The 22846-nt window shown below is 30.9% G+C and overlaps 1 protein-coding gene across 1 annotated transcript in view; it reads right to left on the bottom strand.

The window, feature by feature from the left end:
• Positions 1–22846, bottom strand: part of LOC139524605 (interference hedgehog-like) — a 138898-nt gene that overhangs the window by 93745 nt on the left and 22307 nt on the right. Inside the window, exons 3-5 of the mRNA XM_071319526.1 lie at positions 21816–21903; positions 20357–20515; positions 4441–4552 (exon numbers count right to left, since the gene is read on the bottom strand). The gene's annotated coding sequence lies outside the window, so the exon portion shown is untranslated. The remainder of the gene's footprint in view (positions 1–4440; positions 4553–20356; positions 20516–21815; positions 21904–22846) is intronic.

The raw sequence follows: 22846 nt of genomic DNA, 5'->3' as shown, positions 1-22846 counted from the left end.
TTAATATAACTAAGAAGTGTGTAAAGTTTTAAGCAATAATCAAGAATCATTTTTGAGATACGGTGCGACATGTGAAAAAAAAAACACCCCTGTTTTAGTTACAAAGTGCTGTAAATCAAAAAGTTTAAATCTTATTTTCACCAAAAATAATACAGATCATTTGACCATCATAAAAAACAACTATATCAAGTTTCATGAAATTTAGATAAGTCGTTCTCAAGTTACGGTGCGACATGTTTACGCCGGACAGACAGACAGACGGACGGACACCGGACATTTGTATACCATAATACGTCCCGTCAAAATTTTGACGGGCGTATAAAAAATCAGTAACTTTTCCATTTGTAAAGGGGCATAACTCTAAAACAGATAAGATGACACCATCAGAAATCAAAGTTGATCTTTCTTTTGTGGTTATATGCATTTCGTTTAAGTTTCTTAGCATTTGGTTGAGGATTACTAAAGTTGGATTGAAACAGTCAGCATTTTTTACATTTGTAAAGGGGGCATAATTCGAGAACGTTTAAAGTGACACCACTAAAATACACACTTTATCTGTATTTTGTGGTAATAAGCAATGTGTGTAAGTTTCCTAACATTTGGTTAAGGCAAACTTAAGTGAGAGAACAGAAATGACAAATTCAGGATTTTTCCATTTGTAAAGGGACATAACTCTAGAACTGTTTAATGACGCCACTAAAATTCACTTGATCTGCGTTTTGAAATAATTATTCATTTTGTATGTGTTAAATATTACTGTTAGATCTCAACATTCTCAAAATTTCTACCCTTCAGATTTTGTATATCAAAAGCGTTTTCTAGATAACGGACAAAACCAGCATTTTACCCCTGTGTTCTATTTTTAGCCATGTCAGCAATATTAGTAGGCAAGCTGGGTCATCAGACATACCCTAATGATGAATTTTTTATCAAATTTGGTCAAAAATTTTCAGGAGTAGTTTTTTTTTTAAATATTTAGAGACTACAAGGACAATGGATGCCAACTGACGAGATAAGCTTGTATGCTAAGAGAAAAAGGTGTAGATAGACATTAAATTACCTCTCTGTCATTTTTTAATTTTATTCTCAATTGCTTAATTACATATATTTTAGTATCATATGTTGAATTAAAAATAAGCTAAATAAACAATATTTCTAAATTTTATGAGAATAATAAATCGTGTTAATTTTTATTTTGTCCATTTAGCATTTGCCTGTAATAGAACAAGACAGATTAGTTATTTATGAGACTTATTTGCATTCTGTGAGAAGTTGTTACTAAACTTTTACCAAATTAAGTTAACCACTTATGAAGATATATGGCCATTAACTCTAACAGAATAATACTGGACCATTTTTTATGAAGATGGATGATTATTTTAGCGTCAAATTGCCCTTTAAGTAGTTCCTTAGTCATAACGACAGAATTCATTAATATCAGGGGAACTGTGTACTCAAAATCCAAGAAACATCAAGAAAACAATTAAGGAATAACACATGTATCTTACAGTTGTTATGTGAAGCTAAGAGTAATTTTGCATCCTTCAATTCTTTAAAAATAGATTTATTATTTTCCTAAGAACCAAATTTGTTGATCAACTAACCCCCTTTTTAATAGGTTCTTCCCATTACAGGAAGTGCTGATCTATTCTTTTAGACTTTTAACCCTGATCCAGTTGGCTAAAACACATTCCTTCAAGTTTCCATCCCAAACTCTACAATTTTGTTTTATCCGAAACTTTTGGAAATGTTGAACTTATGATCAATAGGATTCTTATACCCCTCCCCTCCCTAATCAGATACATGACCATAGATTTAAGTAGGACTCCAATTCAATGAAAGATTCAAAATTAATAATTTCGAAACCCCTATACGGTCCGAGTACACAGTTATTTCGTAGTGCATTTCTTTTAGACAATAAATGAAAATTAAAAAAATCCCACCTGCGCTTTCTCAATAATATTTTTACAGTGTGTTGTACTACTTTTGGGACAAATTATATCAAAATTATAGAAAACTTCATCAGCTCTAACTCAAAATATGGACAATTTCGTGTTAAGGGGGTCTTGAAATCTTTTGACAGCTTCCGAAGTGCTAATTTCTTACCTTTTTCAGCTGGACCTAATCACTACTTTACATTAATATTTATGACCCAAATTTTTTTACAGTTTCATTTCACCCCCCAACTTGCTATATGAGGCATAAAACATGGAGAAATAAATTTGGAAGGGGTATAACAAAAATTGGCAAGTAACACACTGTCCACACTAAGGACTATATTCGTGGACAACGAAAATCAAAGGACGATAACTGTGTAATCAGACCATACTGTAAAAAAAAAATAAAAAAATATAGGTATGTTTTAAGTATCTGCAATGTTGCAATTAAGAAAGTCAACATCATTATCTTTTCATTCTATTGAGAACTTTCCTTGATTATATTTGACCACTTGATCCAGTTTGATCCCATCCAAAGTAAACAATTGGCAGTTTAAACTAACCAGGCACTGCTACTTCATGAATCATCCTTTCTTGTTCTTGACTTAAGGTTATGAAAAAGAAGCAAACGATCAATAAGACTTAGGTCAAGGTCAGATTATTCATGTCAGACAGACATATACACCTTACAACTTTTTTATACACCAAATAGTTGCATATGCTAATTGAAAAAATACCACAAAAACTTAACATTGACCAATGAACTCTACAAAAACAGGTTAAGGTCAGATGAAACTTACCAGACAGACATGTGCACTTTACAATTATTCCATACACCAAATATACATGTAGCTGACCTTTTAGTATTTGAAACACAAAAACTTAAACATTGACCATAGAATCATAAAAATGAGGTCAATGTCAGATGATGCCTGCCAGACAGATTTGTGCACCTAAGGTTTATTATAAAGACATAGAAAGATGTGGTATGAGTACCAATGAGATAACTCTCCATCCAAGTAACAATTCATATAAGTAAATCAAGATTTATTTTGGATAATTTATATCTATATGTATTCTGTAAAGAGTTTATATTGTGATATCTTTTTTCATCAAAATACCACCTTCAAACATAAAACTGAAATTTAAAACTTAACTATGATCACTGAACCATATAAATTAGGTCATATCATCCCACTGTAACCTATAACATAAAAAGCTCATATTCTGATGTAACAGTATATGAATATTTCACAGTGCTTCATAAACTACATTGAATAAAACTTTAGGAAAATGCATTGGATTAACTTGACAATACTGATGCAAAGAATAAGAATTAACCGCCCTACTACAAGACACTGGCAGGACATACCTAGATTAAACTATCAATGTTTAACTTTGCCATAATATAGCCTTTTTGTGATGATGAGTGCGTAAATCAATCAACAATCAATCAATCAATATTAAACAAGCTTCTTACAAACATTTAAAAATCCAGCTCTGTTGCAATGGAAGGCTCTTTGATTCAGCTATTATCAATATTAAACAAGCTTCTTAAAAACATTCAAAAATCCAGCTCTGTTGCAAATGGAAGGCTCTTTGATTCAGCTATTATCAATATTTAAACCTATAGAATTTTCTGACCTCACATTTTTACGGTATTTGTACAAAATTAAGCAAATTCATACATAGATGAAAGCATCAAAGGTAAACTACTTCACCAAAAAACTTTTCTCTACAAATATCAAACCATTTATTCACCATTACTGCTATACCTCTTTTAATAATTTAAAGAAAGAAATATTCTCCGTGTTGTACACATTAAACCCTACCATATTAATTTTTCTATAATTTTTCATTATTTAAGAATGACTTTCACAAAAGCAATGCATATTTGATTTATGACATCTTTCTTTTATCCACCTCTAAAGAAAACACCAAAAAGTCATCCTAATGGATTTGAAAGTCGCTGAAGTATAACCATGAATATAGGACATACAAAGACTCTCGATCTGACAAAAACTGGTAATGTTCTTGTGTTAAATAGTGATGTATGATTTATATACAAATTAGCATGTTTTTCTAATATTTTCCTATCATTAGAATCTAGGGCCCTAGGTAAATGTGTTCTCTTTGTAAATGTGTAGGCAGAATTTTGTTGTTTGTTTAGCTAATGTTCTAGAAAACATTTCATTATGGTTCCAAATGTGAAAAAAAAGAAAGAATTTTAAAAGTTTTAAACGAATCAACTTTGCATATCATGTTCTTCAAACGTATATTTTAAAACAGATTAATTTTTCTCGGTGTAATTCAAAAGAAATTTGCAATTATCATTAAAAGGCGGAAATTAGTTTTTAAAGCAGTCACTACAATATAATTTTATTTTTTGGCATCTGATTAAATATTTATCAAAATATTTTAAACCAAGCCTTAAATTCCCCAACAAAACATGCATTCATCTTTGTAGAAAAATTCCTATTAACTATCAATACATTAATCTTACTAGCTCTAATACTGCCTCCTGTCACATCTTCTACCAGTCACTTCAATTCTCTTCTTTTCTATTCCAAAATCTCATTATTAAGCTGAAAACTGTATTTTTAGCATTTGGTCATCTGAAATGAAGCAAAAATAAACATCTTTTAAAAATTGTTTTCTACAAACAAGCAACTTTATGCATGTGCCCATACAGGAGCCTGTAATTTAGTGGTTAACTTGTTTTTTTTGTTTGAATTGTTTGAAAATCAACTTTTTTTATGTGCCTGTACCAAGCCAGGAGCCTGTGATATTAGTGGTTGTCATTTGTTGCTGTACTTGGGTTTTCTTGTTTGAATTGTTTGACATTTTGTCATGTTGGGGCCTTATTTAGCTTACTATAGGATATACATTTTGTTCTATATTGAAGATGACCAATAGTTTCTAACATCTAGGTATATCTTAAATAAATAGTTGTTTCATTTGATATCATGCCATGTCTTCTTGTTTTATAAAGTGTCTATAAATATCTGAAATATAATTCAAATACAACATATCAAGTAAAATTCAACAATTTAATTCAATTGTTTTATCTGTTATTAAATTAAATATGTTGTTTTTATTTCAATTTTAGCAAAGACAACATCTGTCCTGACATGTGCCATGATCCAATTTGCTGTTACAGAATCTAATGCATTTTAGGTAATATTTCCAAAAGCGTACACCGTTAAGCACTGTGATTGGTTTAAAATGAGATAAACAATAGAAATTCAACCAATGATGTAACATTATTCTCATTTTGGTGTACGAACAATGGGATTACCCATAGTCCTTTAGATTCTGAAAAGGCCAATTAAATGTTTAGAGCTCTAACACTTCCCCCTTTTTATTTCTTAATTGGTGGAAACTAGACTAACAGTTCAAATTTTATTTCTGGAAAAAAAATTCCTACTATGATGTCAACACAAAATTCTTTTCTAACTAAAGGGGAGACGTTTTTTGAATTAATCAAACCTGCATTAAAATTTGAACTTAACATTTCATAAACTTATAATTCATAATGTCAAAAACTTTATACAAATGCATTAAAAATTTGATCTTAACATTTCATGAGCTTATATTTCATAATGTCAAAATTTAATATATGCAATGATTCCTTTAAACATAAAATTACATAAAACTAGCCAATATATGTATGCTCCACTTTATTTGAGAACAATTAAGACTGAAGTGAGTTTCTTATTGTCTGCTAGAGTTCTTTTACTGATTTTGTTTTTAGGTTATTTTATATTCATTGGGTTTTTGAAGCACATCACTTTTATTCCTAGGAACTTATTTTTACTTTTCTTCAAATCAGATAACCCATATGGTTCTGAATAAATTTAATGGAATACTTGATATTCAAAAGAGAAAATATGGAACCTGCATCTTTTGTAATGATAAGAATGCATCAATAAAACACCAATCACATCTGCATTCTTAAAAAGTGAAAAATGTCAAAAAAATGTTTAATTTATCCCCCATAACATTTATCATCTATGGCATGTTATAGTACCTGAACAGAAGGTATTGTGATTTTTGAATGGGTCATCTCAGCGTCCACATGCCATATTCAAAACCTGCTCCATTGTAATTCTAGAAGGGGGTAAAACATACAGAGGACCTAGATTGTTGACCTAAAATGTCATTGTCATTATTGTCAGATTGTTAAGCAGACGATGATTGAAACTAGGGAAATTTGTGTCACAACTATCTAGAAAATTGATGACAATAATTTAAATTTTGAAGTTTGAAAAATTGTCATACTCAACAAAAATTCTGTTCTCAAGGGAAATCATGTCACATTTATTTATAAATACAAGACATTCATCAAAAATATCATTTGTATTTAGAGTAAAAAAATAAAAGTAAACACCAACAAGAAGCACAAGATAAATTAGACCAGCAATCTAGTTTTTTCATGAAGCATTTGTTTGAATCCTCTCATTGAACTGCAGGCCAAGCATATCTTAATAATTTATACAGGTAGAAAGGTTTGAAGGGCACATCTACGAAACGTCTGATAAAGGATAGGTAGACACGGCATACTTAAGAATTGTCTTATAATGGTCAACAAGGAACATCTAGGATTTGTTGATAATATAGACAGCTAGACAGGGCACATCTAGGAATCATCTGGTAATAGACAGCTAGACATGGCACATTTAGGAATCATCCGGTAATAGACGGGTAGACAGGGGACATCTAGGAATCATCTGATAATAGACAGGTAGACAGGGGACATCTAAGATTTCATCTGGTAATAGACAGCTAGACAGGGGACATCTAAGATTTCATCTGGTAATAGACAGGTAGAGGGGGGACATCTAAGATTCATCTGGTAATAGACAGGTAGACAGGGTACATCTAGGAATCATCTGGTAATAGACAGCTAGAGGGGGGACATTTAAGATTCATCTGGTAATAGACAGGTAGAGGGGGGACATTTAAGATTCATCTGGTAATAGACAGGTAGAGGGGGGGACATTTAAGATTCATATGGTAATAGACAGGTAGACAGGGCACATCTAGGAATCATCTGATAGTAGACAGGTAGACAGGGGACATCTAGGAACCATCTGATAGTAAACAAGTAGACAGGGCACATATAGGAGTTATCGGATAGTAGACAGGTAGACAGGGTGCATCTAGGAATCATCTGATAGTAGACAGGTAGACAGGGCACATCTAGGAATTATGATAGTAGACAGGTAACATCTAAAAATTATCTGATAAAGGAAATGTAGATAGCACATCCAGGAATCATTTGACGATAGACAAGTACAAAGGGCATAACTGGGAAACCTTTAGCAATAGAAAGATAGACATAGCAAATGTAGGAATCCTTTAAAGATAGGAAAGCCTCAATAATCCAAAAGGTATGCATGGAAAAATTAGGATTTTTTCTAAGATAACAGAATATGGTTGGCACAAGTTTTGTTAAACTAAAATAACAAATATTAGATAGACAATTAGGCATTGTGAATCTGTTACTTCTCATACAACTGACCTTAATGCTACTTGAGATTCTCTGACACTTGACCAGATGTCAAACACCAATTTATTTTTTTCTGGATTGATCATCAGTCATTTTGAGGACTTAAATTACAAAATGGTTGATAGGGCATATCTACCAAATATCCAAAATACTCATTATTTTTTATGAATTATTACATTGGATAGTTGGCAAAGGACACAAGAAGGTCCCTTGGAATGCCCTGTAAATACTTATAAAGTAAGAATAATGGCACAAAAAGCTATTGTTGATGAGCTTAGCAAAATCTTACTGTCAGATCAACTTCCCATCTTGATATAAAATGAGAAAAAAATCAGATTGAAATTTCTGCTGGTAAAACCACTTTTTTCACATTCTAAAATAAAAGAATGATTTCTTCAAGGGTGTGGTTGGCACTCTCTTAACAGTGGAAAATCTTGACAACTCCTATCTAAAAAGTCTGATGAAAAGCTAAATAGACTGCCATGCTAAAATCAACATTCACCATTTCTGTTTTTTCCATTATAATGTTCAAATGTGTTGGCCCTGGGTAAAAAACATTAAGTAACGGATCATTACCAATTTATGACAACTGCGAAGAAATGTTCTTGACTGTCTTTATGGAATTGTTTGATTACAATGTTCTTGCAAACATTTTTCTCATTTCAAAGATAAAGTTTCATTCCAAATATTGCCTGTTTTATCCATTAAGTTTGACTTCGACTGCTGAGGAAGAGAAAAAAGTTGTGTTTATTCAACAGAGTAACGGAATATTTTGTTCATTTTAAAGCGATTTCTATGACAATGATAAACAACCTCTCTGACATGATTGATTTACATTATTTTCCCATCTTCTGTATAAATTATTATATACCAAAACAAACAGTTTTCACAATCTGCCCTAGATATTTCCATGTTGTATGCAACTTATTGTTGTTTTGGAACCTTAACAAGAATGTGTCCAAAGTACACGGATGCCCCACTTGCACTATCCTTTTCCATGTTCCATGGACCGTGAAATTGGGTAATAATCTAATTTGGAACATTAGAAAGATTTTACTATAGAGAACATATATACTAAGTTTCAAGTTGATTGGACTTCAATTTCATCAAAAACTACCTTGACCAAAAACTTTAACCTGAAACTCCCACTTTCATTTTCTATGTTCAGTGGACCGTGAAATTGGGGTCAAAAGTCTAATTTGGCTTTAAAATTAGAAAGATCATATCATAAGCAACACGTGTACTAAGTTTAAAGTTGATTGGACTTCAGCTTCATCAAAAACTACCTTGACCAAAAACTTTAACCTGAACGGACGCACAGACCGACGAACGAACGGAGCCACAGACCAGAAAACATACCGGTAATGCCCCTCTACTATCGTAGGTGGGGCATAAAAACTTCTTTGGAGACAGACATAGGAAATTAAGACAAAGGACCAAAAAGTCAAATGGAATCATCAATTAACAGGATGCACTGCTTTTATAAAACTTCATACCTACTTTTTTTGTATACTAAGTCAAATATGCTTGGATATTCTTAAGTTATATCAACTTTGAAACTTGTGTCAAGGTCAAATTAATAAGATCATCAGTACATGTACTCTTGATAACAAAGTCAAACATGAAATATTAATAAACTGTTGACACAGAGATATGTCTCTCCTATAGGCATAATATTCACAAAAAGATAGTCCGATGGACATTGCTAATCAATTCAAAGTCCATGAACTATGAACTAGTAAACAGGGCCAACAAAATGGTCAACAAACTGAGATGTACAAACAGTAATGGTACAATTGAGAATGGAAATAGGGACTATGTCAAAGAGACAACAACCTGACCAAGGAGAAGATAACAGCCTAAGGCCACTAATGGGTCTTCAATGCAGCAAGATAAATCTCACTCCAGCTGGCCCCTAAATAAAATTGTGTACATTTAAAAATTCAATACAGTCTCTTCACTGGAAGAAGGTAACTTTATAGGAAGTGTAATTGTCTATTGTGCCCGTCAATCTAATTAAAGCAGAAAAATTACCATTGGAAATTGCTTATTAATTTAAAGTCAGAATATGACCTCAAAATAGTTATCAAACTGAAAAGTACTGATACCAATGCAACTTCATATAAAATATGATTGATTTATGACAGGCATTCTAATTTTAAAATCAATCTAATAAATGCTGTTTTCCTTTGATGTGTATTGAGCACTGTTAGGGCTTAATTTAGTCTGGCCCAATCTGAAATGCAGAAAATATTTGTGTCTAGGGAATTGTTATCATCTATTGCACTTTTTGGTTTGCAGCCTCATTTTTTACAGCTCTTTTGTCCAAAAAAAATGCACAAAATCATCAAATTTCAACAAAACTGTGCTTACTTTGTAGATGTTCTTGCTACTATTATGGAAAGATTTGACTTACCTGGAATAAAACCTTTTGAATAAGATTCATTTATATTTTAAGGACAAAGTACTATAGAACTTAACTTATAGAATATATCTCTTTCCATGGATCAATAAAAAATGTTAGTACTTCATGTTACCATGATCTGACGATCTGACTTAGAGCATCAACAGTTTTTTTTAATGACGTTACACCTCCCCCAACTTACTAAAGTACTCCATGAATTTTTTTAATATCATAGATTTATTAAATATTGACAAGAAAACATGTTTGAGAATTCCCTAAAGAATTTCCTATGTAGCCATTTTGTTCTGATTGTATAAGTATTTTATGGCGTCAGAATTATACAGTTCTGAGAAAATATTGCCCATTATACTTTAGATAACGGCAAATTTCCTTTAACCTTTAACAATCTTACATGTTTCAAAATTATTGGCATGGAGAGAACATTATATTATATTTAGTTAATAAACTAACATAATAATGTTTTTGAAAATCAAAAATAGTAACATTATGCTAAGTATGTGTTTCACAAGAACAAATAAACGTGTTCAATAAATTTTCAAACAATTAACATGCAACAATTTTCATCAGAAAAAAATGTAAACATAAAAATAAAACACAATTATTATGCTGTTTTTAGTTTTTACTATAATATAAATGGTTCAATTTATAGTCAGACATAATGTTACACTTACAGCATATCATGCTTTTCACAAAAAAAATCTAGAATTTAAATTTCAAGCACAATTTGAATTTTTGTAAGACTAAGGGACTACCAAATTATCTTTAATGTTGGGTTTACACTGTAAATAATGAATTCTATACCAGAAAGAGTGTATGTCTTTCATATTTAATTTTTAGGCTTAGCAAACAAAGACAAATTCCAGGTCTGGCCCTGCATATCAGCATGGAATTGAGGTATCACATATACTGGAGCAATTTGATTATTCCCTTTCATACAAGCCAAGAAAACTTTTGTGGCTAAATTTTCTTAAAACAGTGAGTTTTGTAAAAGTCCTTCGCATGGAAAAAGTCAAAGACATTGATCATATATTCTTATGATACAAGTTTCATAAAATTTTGGCAAGAATTGAACACATGAGAGCACTGGCAATGCAATTTTCCATAAACTCAATATATCCAAGGGACATAACTCCTTTAAAAATAATTGATCAGCACAAATTTTTGAACTCTTAAAAGACATTGACGATATAAACTCATATATTTATTCTATACATATTTGGCAAGAATTGTACATTTTATGAGCGCTCATAAGACAATTTTCCATACAACACATATTTCAAGGAGGCATAACTCTTTTAAAAACTATTTATCAGCATGGAATTTCAGCCTTGTCAAAGATATTACTGATATAAACCTATGATTTAAGTTTCATAAAATTCTGGTAAGAAATGAACACATGAGAGTGCTAATGTATCAAAGGGGCATTACATAATTCTTTTTTAAATCATTGATAGCACTAATTTCAATCTCTTTGACGACATTGCTGATTTAAATCTGTGATATATTCTTAGATTCATAAAAATCTGGCAAGTATTGTACATGTCAGAGCAATAAAAACACCAGATGGACAGAAAGCACCCAGTGTTTCTATATCTCCTGAAATGTGCAGCATTGGTACAAAGAAATCATATATTTTATTATTGGCTTGCAGATCAAAAGTATAACATTTGAATCCATAATTATACAGCTTTCAATTTTACCTCAGCTTAAGATGGATTGTGCATGTTTAAAGATTGTATGGTTATCAAAAAGAAGAGAATGTCAACATTTAAAAGTGAAACAAAGTAGCCACTAGAAAGAACTCTAATTTATGGACCAAATCCTTCTGATACCATTTACATATATATATTTTTGTCTATGGCATAAAAAACTCAAAACAAACCTAGCTAGATTAATCATCGTTGTACAATTGCATATACTGTACTTATTACAATACCAATATTTTTATGTTTATATCAAATTAAGGTAGCACAATACAAAGATTTTTCATCCCCAATCAGACACCTTTAAACTGATGTAATTCCACTCATCTTTCTTTAAACTTTATAAATGAGTTACCAAAAGAAAGAGGAAGGATTAATCTTTCAAATTGTGATAATTTCATTATGACATAATTATAACATAATTAATTGTTATGTAATAAGTTTCCATATTGTGATGTCCATACTTGAATGAATTCAGCTTCTTTGTTACTCATAGCATCCCAAAATATTTTATAGATTCTTGCACAACACAGTTTGACCTCCGAAACTGTGTCTCAGATTTTTCCTATTGCATTTCATTCTCTCATAAATCTTCAATAAAGTTTGCAACATCAATTCATAAGAGACCACTAAATTCAACTGGGTATAAAATTTGTTCTATCGATGTTTTTGGAACACAGTTTTGGAGGTCAAGCTGTGTTGTACAAGAATCTATAAAATATTTTGGGATGCTATAAAGAACAAAGATGCTAAATTCATCCAAGTGTGGACATCACAATATAGCAACTAATTACATAATAATTAATTATGCAATAATTATGTCATAATGAAATTATCACAATTTGAAAGAGTAATCTTTCTTCTTTCTTTTGGTACCTCATTTTTAAAATATGAAGAAGGATGAAATGAATTACATCAGTTTAAAGTTGTCTGATTGGGAGTGAAAAAATCTTTGTATTGTGCTACCTTAAAAGACTATCTGGGCATAATCTAACCAGAAAAGTAAGCACACAAGAATAACACGAAATGTGAATATGAGGTCCACTTGAGATGCATTGAAAGCATATATGACACTTTAATTATTCCATCATATACTTGACTTTACATATCTAAAATGCACTGTTGAAGAAAAATGAGGAAGTTCATCAGCCACAATGACTTTAACAATGGAACAAAACACAAATCTTTCAGAAATGTACAAATATTATGTGCTATGAAGTGGTTTTAGAAAGTAGGCAGATATCAGCTAAAGAAGCATGTGCACTAAAATGTTCATACATGAAAATAAAACTGGTCAAAGACTAGCAAAATCATGTCCATGACAAAGGGATTAAATAAAACTGGTCAAAGACTAGCAAAATCATGTCCATGACAAAGGGATTAAATAAAACTGGTCAAAGACTAGCAAAATCATGTCCATGACAAAGGGATTAAATAAAACTGGTCAAAGACTAGCAAAATCATGTCCATGACAAAGGGATTAAATAAAACTGGTCAAAGACTAGCAAAATCATGTCCACAGACAAAGGGATTAAATAAAACTGGCCAAAGACTAGCAAAATCATGTCCATGACAAAGGGATTAAATAAAACTGGTCAAAGACTAGCAAAATCATGTCCATGACAAAGGGATTAAATAAAACTGGCCAAAGACTAGCAAAATCATGTCCATGACAAAGGGATTAAATAAAACTGGTCAAAGACTAGCAAAATCATGTCCATGACAAAGGGATAAAAGTTATTGTCATGAATTAGCTGTTAAAATGGCACCAAATTGAGTCTTTTTAAAAGCCATCTAGAAAACTCTTGCAGTAAAAAAATGAAAAACAACCTTGTCCTCATTTTTTTCACAAGACATTACATACCAAAATTGAATCAAGCTTTATCAGAAAGAAGCATCATAAAGTGCCATTTTGCAATCAGTCACTGGAACCCGAACTCCTGAATGGCAAATGTAAGAATCATCAGTATTGAACTTGACCTCTAATTTGTCATCAGAAACAAGATTTAAAATTTTTAAAACCATTACTCAAGTGAATCACAAGTAATTATATATAAAAAAGTGCTATTTCATAATCTATCAAGGACACTGATTTTTGTACAGTAGAAGTAATTAAGAGTGGATTATAAAAAATAAACAAAAAACTAGTTTAAGATCTGCCTTAGTTACACATTAAAATTTCAAATTCTGACATTTTGCTCTACCGAGAATGCTAAACATGGTAGAGGTTTTGTTTTAAGTATTCTTGTAAGGCTCATAAAAAATACAACACCAAAAAACACAGGTAAAACTTACATGACACATGACAGGTGATAATTTATAAACAAACACTGATTAATTAAACTTAAAAAAAACATTTACACCTGGCCAATGACTTCCTGTTGGCTAAAAACAATTGTTATAGGTTAACTGATGCTATTTCCACATATGCATCAAGAGACCCATTGAAAAAACATGTATAAAACATATAGACGCACTATAAGATGCAGTGGAGATTCAAAATGCTAGATTCAGAATATCTATAATGAAGATTTGTTAGTCTAATTATTATTTTTTCCATAATTTTGAGGAATAAAAGAATATTTACCCTAAACACTTAAAATAAAAGATATTAAAAATTCAGTTTAGTCCTATCAACATATATTTCAATTCCTAAGTTTTGTAATCAAACATAAGTTTATCAAAAATATCCCACGACCGTCCTCCATCATCAATGACCAAAACAAGTCATCAGTTTTAGAGAAAGACTATTGATATATCAATTGTTAAACAAATTCATTTTTAATGACAGATATTTCTAGTTACACTTTATCTTTTTCATGAACCTTCTGTACATTAGGTACTTCAGTTTGAATTACAAAAAGACATTTATCCACAGCGAAAGCCTTGCCAATTCTGTAAATTATTGCCAAATCTTTCCAAGACCTCCCAAAGCACTGTGGTTTTTAAAGTATAATCGGTAAAAAGAATAGTTTAATAGAGAAATGAGGCAGTGCAAAAGCATGGGTAAGAATAACCCTGCCTCACAAGATCTTTATTTTCTTAAGGTATATACATATGTTACAGTTTTGTTCCTTCGATGAACCATCCAGGGAAATTTGCATGCAAGCTAATTTTAATCCAGTTTATGCAAATATGTAATGACAAAATATACCTTTATGCGCTTCTTTAAGAGGTAAAAGAGTTAAAATTTTAGACATTTATACTCAATTTCTCTCCATTGGACAGACATATCTAACGCACACATATTATTGCACAAGTAAAAACATTGGAATATTTTCTTTTCATACATGTTTACTCTAAATTTGTGTAACACATTTTTGAAAGTATTAATTATTATTGAATTTTCAAAATTTAAGAAAAAACAAAAGGCTTTTTATGCTATCTTTGTATCCATATATCTACTTTCAAACAAAATTCATCAGTGATTTGTTCATTAAAACTGGTACAAATAATTGTCATAAGTAATTATGCTTAATTTGATCCAAAGACACAGTTATCATCCTTTGGTTTTCGTTTTCTACAAATGAAGTCCCTATTGTGAACAGTGTATAACTTGCATTTTTTTTCATAAACTTTCCCAAAATCTCGATATTTTATGCATGAAATATTAAGTAGGGGGATGAAATTACATGTTAAAAAAATTTTGGATGCTGAATCTTTATGTTCAGAAGTAATTTGGTCCAGTTAAAAAAGCTAAAAAATTAGTATGTCTGAAGCTGTCAAACTGAATTTTAGACCCCCTTAACTTAGAATTGTCTATATATTGAGTTAAAGCTGGTAGACTTATCTATACTTTTGACATTATTTGTCACACCAGTAGTACACTACACTGTCAAAATCTTTTGTAGATAGAGCAGGTGCAATTTTTTTCAATATGAATTTATTGTCTAAAATACATGCACTACTAAATAACTGTGTTTTCAGGCCATTTGAGACTCTACCCCCAATTAATTCTCTACACTTTTTAAATTCCAAAATTATTGTTTAAAAAGTCATAAATAAGATTATACATTAGGGTATATAAACTTTGTGAGACAGCATGTAAAACAACTAGAGGCTAGAGCCTGTGTCGCTCACCTTGGTCTGTGTGCATATTAAACCAGGAAAACAGATGGATTCATGACAAAATTGTGTTTTGGTGATGGTGATGTGTTTGTAGATCTTACTTTACTGGACATTCTTGATGATTACAATTATCTATATCTATAATGAACTTGGCCCAGTAGTTTCAGTAGAAATTATTTTGTAAAAATTTACAAAATTTATGAAAATTGATAAAAATTGATTATAAAGTGCAATAACTCCTTAAGGGATCAATTGACCATTTTGGTCATGTTGACTTTTTTATAGATCTTACTTTGCTGAACACTTTTGCTGCTTACAGTTTATCTCTATCTATAATAATATTCAAGATAATAACAAAATTGTTTACAACTTTTGTTAAATTCATCTTAGTAGTTTCAGAGGAGAATATTTTAGTAAAAGATAACAAACATTTATGAAAAATTGTTAAAAAATTACCACAAAAGGGCAATAACTCCTTAAGGGGTCAACTGACCATTTCGGTCATGTTGACTTATTAATAAAACTTACTTTGCTGAACATTATTGCTGTTTTACAGTTTATCTCTATCTATAATAATATTCAAGATAATAACTTAATAAGGCAAAATTTCCTTAAAATTACTAATTCATGGGTAGCAACCTAACAATGGGTTCTCTGATTCATTTGAAAATTTCAGGGCAGATAGATCTTAACCTGATAAAACTTTTTAACCCCATGTCAGATTTGCTCTAAATGCTTTGGTTTCAGAGATATATGCCAAAATCTACATTTTACCCTTATGTTCTAATTTTAGCCATGGCGCCATCTTGGTTGGTTGGCCGGGTCACCAGACACATTTTTTAATATACATACCCTAATGATGATTGTGGCCAAGTTTGGTAAAATTTGGCCCAGTAGTTTCAGAGAAGAAGATTTTTGTAAAAGTTTACAGACGCCGGACAAGAAAAGCTCACTAAGGGCCAGATGACCTAAAAATCAAGGAGGAAAGGTTTAACAACTTATTGTACCGCCATCTTGAATCGTAAAATAGCAGAACACAATCAGTCCAGTTATTTGATCTGCATATTTACGACACAATTTAATGATTAAAGCATTACTGATTTTACAATAGCCGCATATGTTTCTGTTCAATCAAATTTTCAACTTATTCATATAAGGGGAGATAACTCATATAGTAATATTATTTTATATTGGAATCATACTTTTCTACTTTGAGTAAGAAATTAAGTTTGGTGGCATCATTTGTTCATTTTAATTTCTAAAAGCATATCATAAAATTAGTCTTCTCGTATTTTATTTCAAATTATATCTCATAGATTTCTTTCTTTTCGTAAAAAGTGGGGGGTTCTTCACAAATAACCTTTGCAAAATTGGACAGTTTTGTAAAACTTGTAGCTTATAATTGACCCATATTTTTTACAATATTTTTTGAAAAAAAAACATTGTAAAATCTACATTTTGGTAAAGTATAAGAAAACTCTATCTGAGGAACTACATAGTAATGATCAAACTTAAGGAATGACATAACACTACAGGGAGATAACTCTATAAAATTCAGGTGAACATTTTAATCATGTTCTATAGTTAAAGAAGCAATCAGCTTTTCAATAAACAAAATTTGTGTTTGCCAATGATTTTTTTTTCTGATAAAGGTTAAGTGTGTGATTCAAATTTTGTGATTTTTTTTTATTTTTGTCAAAGGGTCAGAGTAAATATTTTGGCAAGATTTTATAAAAATTAAACCATCAAATTAGTTTGACTCAAGGTGTTTGGTACCACCTTCAGCACAAATATCCCTCAAATAAGACTATGTCCTAACCAAGGATTGAACTTCAAAATGTTTGCTTTCTACAACGTGATTAAATTAAAGATTCTGTGTCCACATTTACAAGAATCTGACAAGCCTCTGTTCTACCTTCCAATCTTAAGATTTTTTGGGGCATCTTCTTGCTTTGTTGCAATGATACACACCTTCACAATTTTTTAGGAAGGACTTTCTTTCGCTAATGTAATAATTACTAGAACATAAAGTAGAATGGAGTGTTGTCAGATCCTTTTCAGCAAGACATTCACCCAGGATCATATATTTTTATCATATTGGATTTTATAATCAATCACTCAAGTTCTAGAATTACTTGTCAAACATGTGTATTGCCTAAAGTGACTGTCTTGTTATAGTTTAGTGTGGATTCATTATTATTCGTTGGATACCAGTTTATTGTTGTTTTCGTGGATACAGGTGAACCACGATTTCAAATAATCTACTAATAACATATTTTTAATAGGCTTTGTATACAAATATTGGCAAAAACATGAAATCAAATAATCATGAATATGTAAGTTTTAGAAATCTACCAAAATTAATACTAACGAAAATAACTGAATCCACATTGGTGTCGCCAGTTGAAATGACTTATTTATACTCATATGCATTTGCCGCAGCATTGTTTAAGAGAAAAGCATGATCATCCTTTTAAGTTGTACACTTTTAGTGATATCAGATCAAATACCTTGTTCATTTGACATTTAAAATAAGAATGTGCACTTAACCAATATGTACATTTATTGTTGACAAACATAACAATTAGGTCAGGACTATTCCAGGAAAAATATAGTGGTTGCAGTGGCAGATCCAGCCATTTTAAAAAGGGGGGTTCCCAACCCAGGACAAAGGGGGGTTCCAACTATATGACCCCATTCAAATGCATTGATCGGCCAAAAAAAGGGGGGTTCCAACCCCTGGAACCCCCCACCCCCTGGATCCGCCACTGGGCTAGCAACAATTTTTTTAATACTATTATTGTATTAGGGCTAAATTACAATCACTTTGCCTGTCGGCTCATCTAACCAATATTTCCATCACATTTTTTAAGGACCTTCGGAACACAACTCCCTTTTATTCATAGTTAGCAGCTTGAAGGTACAAAAAAGCGTGGCAATGTTAAGGTTGGTTGAACAACACAAACTCTAAGAATACAATTTTATACTGGATAACTTAAGAATATAGTGGGTAAGTGTCTAAGTGTCTAATAAAGAATTAGTGATGAGAACAGTCCAAACTGGTTTAATATAAGGCAAAAATATATTCTAATTAGTAGTAAAAGTGAATGTTTTATTCCCTCCCCTATAGCTTCCCTGTTTATTTCATTCCAATCTATCAAAGGTTAATTATCAAGGCTCTCAGTCATAAATCTTACTCAGCACTCTTGAGTTCAAAATGTGTGCCCAATTGAGGATACAACAAATCCAGTTCTTTAATTGGTTGATTTCTGAGTCTGAGTACAAAAATTGTACTTGAAAGTTTTACGACCACAAGGCCAGGAAAGCATTTGTTTCTTACACAAGCATGAAGAAAGGACAAAGAGACACTTATATTCTCCTGTAACTTTTTTCATGAAATGATTGATTAATTATTGTTTGCCAAGACACCCCATTTCATCAGCATGTAACAAACAAAACAGAGATATGATCCTGCAGGGCAGACAGACATACATGATCAATATAAAATATATTAGGTTGTCTTCTACCCAATAATTCCATCGGAACAAGAATCGTAAATCTGTTTTAAATGGACAACAGAAAAAGGTCTTGCTGGGTATATCTAACATCAAATGCATTCTGATCAATATAAAAAGCATGAGACTATGATGTTAAAAGATTGAATAATCAAAACCCTAAGACAGGAATTAAAATTAAGCCCACATGAAGAACAAATTTGTTTTAAATGGACTAAACCAATGTTCATAAAGAGAAATTAATCTTCTTAATGCATATTTGTATTTTTGATGTATGCAGTGTCTCTTGAAAACCTTGAAATCAGTTTTTAAATTTGTTTTAAATAGACAACAGAACTGGACCCATATCGTTTATAAAGAGATGTAAAACATTTTCCCCAATATAAAATATATAATATGTCATCAAGATTTAAAAACTTACCTTAGTAAAAAAAAGTCTTCAGATTTGAAAGATAAATGTGGAACGACTTTTAGCAGATAATTAGGAGATGTAAAGTTAATGGTTTACCCTTCAAAAACACATTTCTCACTATTTCTGCCCACAAAATATGACATTTCCCATTACCAAATAACGTTAACCAAATTATCACAAAATATACATCAGTATAACCAACTAGACAATTTATCAAAAGGTAAGGCTGGATCTAGAACCCAAAGATCTGGTAGTCATTATACCCTATCATGTTAATAGGCCCATTTATTAGATGTAATTGAAGATAGAAAAATAAATGGCCATTTTTTCTCTTTGAAGATGAACTGAAAAAACAAACATTTATTTAAATGTTGGTTTTGACGGCACACTTGAGGTGTGTTTCTCCAAAAAAAAATCATACTATTACATGTGTAATTTCTCTTCTTGTTGAAGAAAAATTATAAATCATGATCTTTTTAATAGAAAAGAGTTATATTTCATCCAAAAAATTAAAAAATAATGTATCAAAAATTATGACTGAATAAATATCTCAACTCAAGATAAAAAGTGAGATTAATGACTTGTCTATCGTGAATTAATTTCACATAAAGAAAACAATATTTCATATCTAATGAGTTATCTCCAGTAAAATTTCAAATACCTGGATCTTACTGATCTTTTTAGTCTCAAGGTCACAGTAAAGTCAGATTTCTCCAAATGTATTCCACCATAAAGGAAACAATAGTTCATATCTAATGAGTTATCTCCCTAAAATTTCAAATACCTGGATCTTACTGATCTTTCTAAGTTTCAAAGTCACAGTAAAGTCAGAGTTCTCCAAATGTTTTCCACTATAACCAACAATCAGTTCTGTATGTTTTCCACTTTCTAATCATTTCTACACTCGTAAATTTCTTACAGTAAAGGATAAAGTTCACGACTTCTAAAAAAAAAAATTCTACAATAAATCAGTTTTATCACTTCCAAACAGATTTGATTTAATATGCTATTAATGTTGCTTTCTATGTACAGTAAAATCTTCCTAATCTAAGCTTAACTTTAGCCAGGGGAGACAATTTAATTTACCTATTCAAGTCCCTTTGCTATATCATGTGTAATGCATCATTCTCAAAATAAAAACTTTGGTGCTTTGCATTTTGAATTTAAATCCTAAAGCAGCTATCTCCTTTGAAAATTGATAACTTTCTGAATAAGACCTGGTCCTAAGATACTCTGCCTTATTTTGAATTGCACGAAAGATAAATGTGGTTCCCTGAAGTTAAAAAAAACCCAAGAGGATCACCTTGCAAAAAACTACAATCAAAAACTTTTATATGAAACTAATTACTTTTTCAAATATAAGCTTTTTAAGGGTATTCAAGTTTAATCAAGGGAAAGTTATTATTTTTCTTCAAAACCTGAATCATAATATTAAAATTATCAATAACATCTGGATCATGCTTTTGTCAAAATCTTCCTCTAGGCCTCCAAATCCACTTCTTAATTCAAATGGTCCACAACAAAAAAGTCAGCACATCAACAAAGGCAAAAAGAAATGATTCTGGACATAAACATGTACAAGAATAAGTCCTTGAGGTCAAATACCAAACATTTTTTTAATTTACAAATGCCTGACTGGAAAACGCAAGAACCTCAGCTGCAACCAAATTGATCAGTTGATGGCATCAACGGCACAGTTCAATATCAGTACTAATGAATGAACAATTCTCCCATATTCATGTACTGTATCAAATGGTTGTCCTGACTGATAAAACTGAACTAAGAACAATCAAATTCTCAAGCCAAATTTGAAACACAAAATCCAGTAATTTGATTGGTTGATTTATGAGTCAAGTACGATAATCATACTCAAAAGTGTTATGACCTTGAGGCCAGCTCAAGGAGAATATTTTTCAATACATTTCCCTACGAAATTTTTATAAATCTTAAAACAGTAAAAAAAAAAATTTGAAAATTTCCATTCATGAAAGTTGACTCAATTTATAATGTTAGTGACACAAGCTGCCAATGGAAAATATTGTTTAATATGAGTATTATTCTCAAATTTAATCACTTAATATAATATAATACATGTACATAAATCATCTGTGGCAGTACATATAATATTGAGAAAAGAATATGTTACAAAAATAACACTCATGTTCCACCACATTTGTAACTCTACTCTTATGAATACTTTCCATTATAAATAAACCTTGTTATTTTTTGGTCATTTGTCATACCCCATTGTATCCTTGACCTTAAGATAGTGTGATGGATGGTATCCTGTGGATTTGATGGTGTTGAAATATCTGACTTTCTCCATCAATCCTGTAAAAAAAGAGAAATTTTTTTAGTAATATTTCAGGTTAATTCAATTTTTTAACACTGATGGATTGCGGGTCAAAAATTAAATATTATAGTCGTTATTATATAATTTGAAGTTATAAAGATAAATGCAGTTATGTCTGCCAGAGAGGCTAATTGAGTCTTTCACTAGCCTTTACTAGAGAAAACTGATAGGTCTAGAAGTTCATTTTTAATGAGGAATTCCAATAAAGTACACACTGATTCATCAAAAAGTTAGATTTTAGACAATATAATTAACAGATGATTTAAAATAGTACCCTGGCACCCTATAATCACACCATTTATCATGAAACTGCATTTTTTTTAAACAGTTAAGTGCAACTTAAAGTGTTTTATGAAATAGGTTTTAATATCAACAAAGTATTCAGTAATTTCAATGCAAAAATAATTTGAAAATCATCACAATTTAGAAATTAGGGACATCACATTTCAAATTGTAAAAAGAAAATTGCATCAGCCAACAAGAGATAAAGTCCCATTTTCTGAATTTTGAAAACTGAAAGAGAGAACAGTTTTTTTCTGTTAGAATGGTTTTGCACTAGTAATCATTGGTGTCCTTTATAGTTTGTTGTTCCGTGTGAGCCAAGGCTCAATGCTGAAGACCATACTTTGACCTATAATGGTTAACTTTTATAAACTGTGACTTGGATGGAGAGTAGTCTCATTGACACTCATACCACATCATCTTATATCTTTTTATAAACAATTTGCAACCAAAGAGCATTTAGAAACAAGTGCTTAATCAAATAATAATCAAAATATCATACACTTAAAAAAACAAAATTGTATTCCCTAAGTTTGTAACTACTATTTTTCCTTTCCTTTTCTTTTTAACTTATTGAATTTATTTATGATCAACTCAACAACTCAAATCAAGACCAGTATATATAACAACTATGAAAAA

This window comes from Mytilus edulis, chromosome 5, assembly GCF_963676685.1.
Source record: "Mytilus edulis chromosome 5, xbMytEdul2.2, whole genome shotgun sequence".
NCBI classification, from domain to species: Eukaryota; Metazoa; Mollusca; class Bivalvia; order Mytilida; family Mytilidae; genus Mytilus; species Mytilus edulis.
This window is presented reverse-complemented; position numbering and strand designations above follow the sequence as displayed.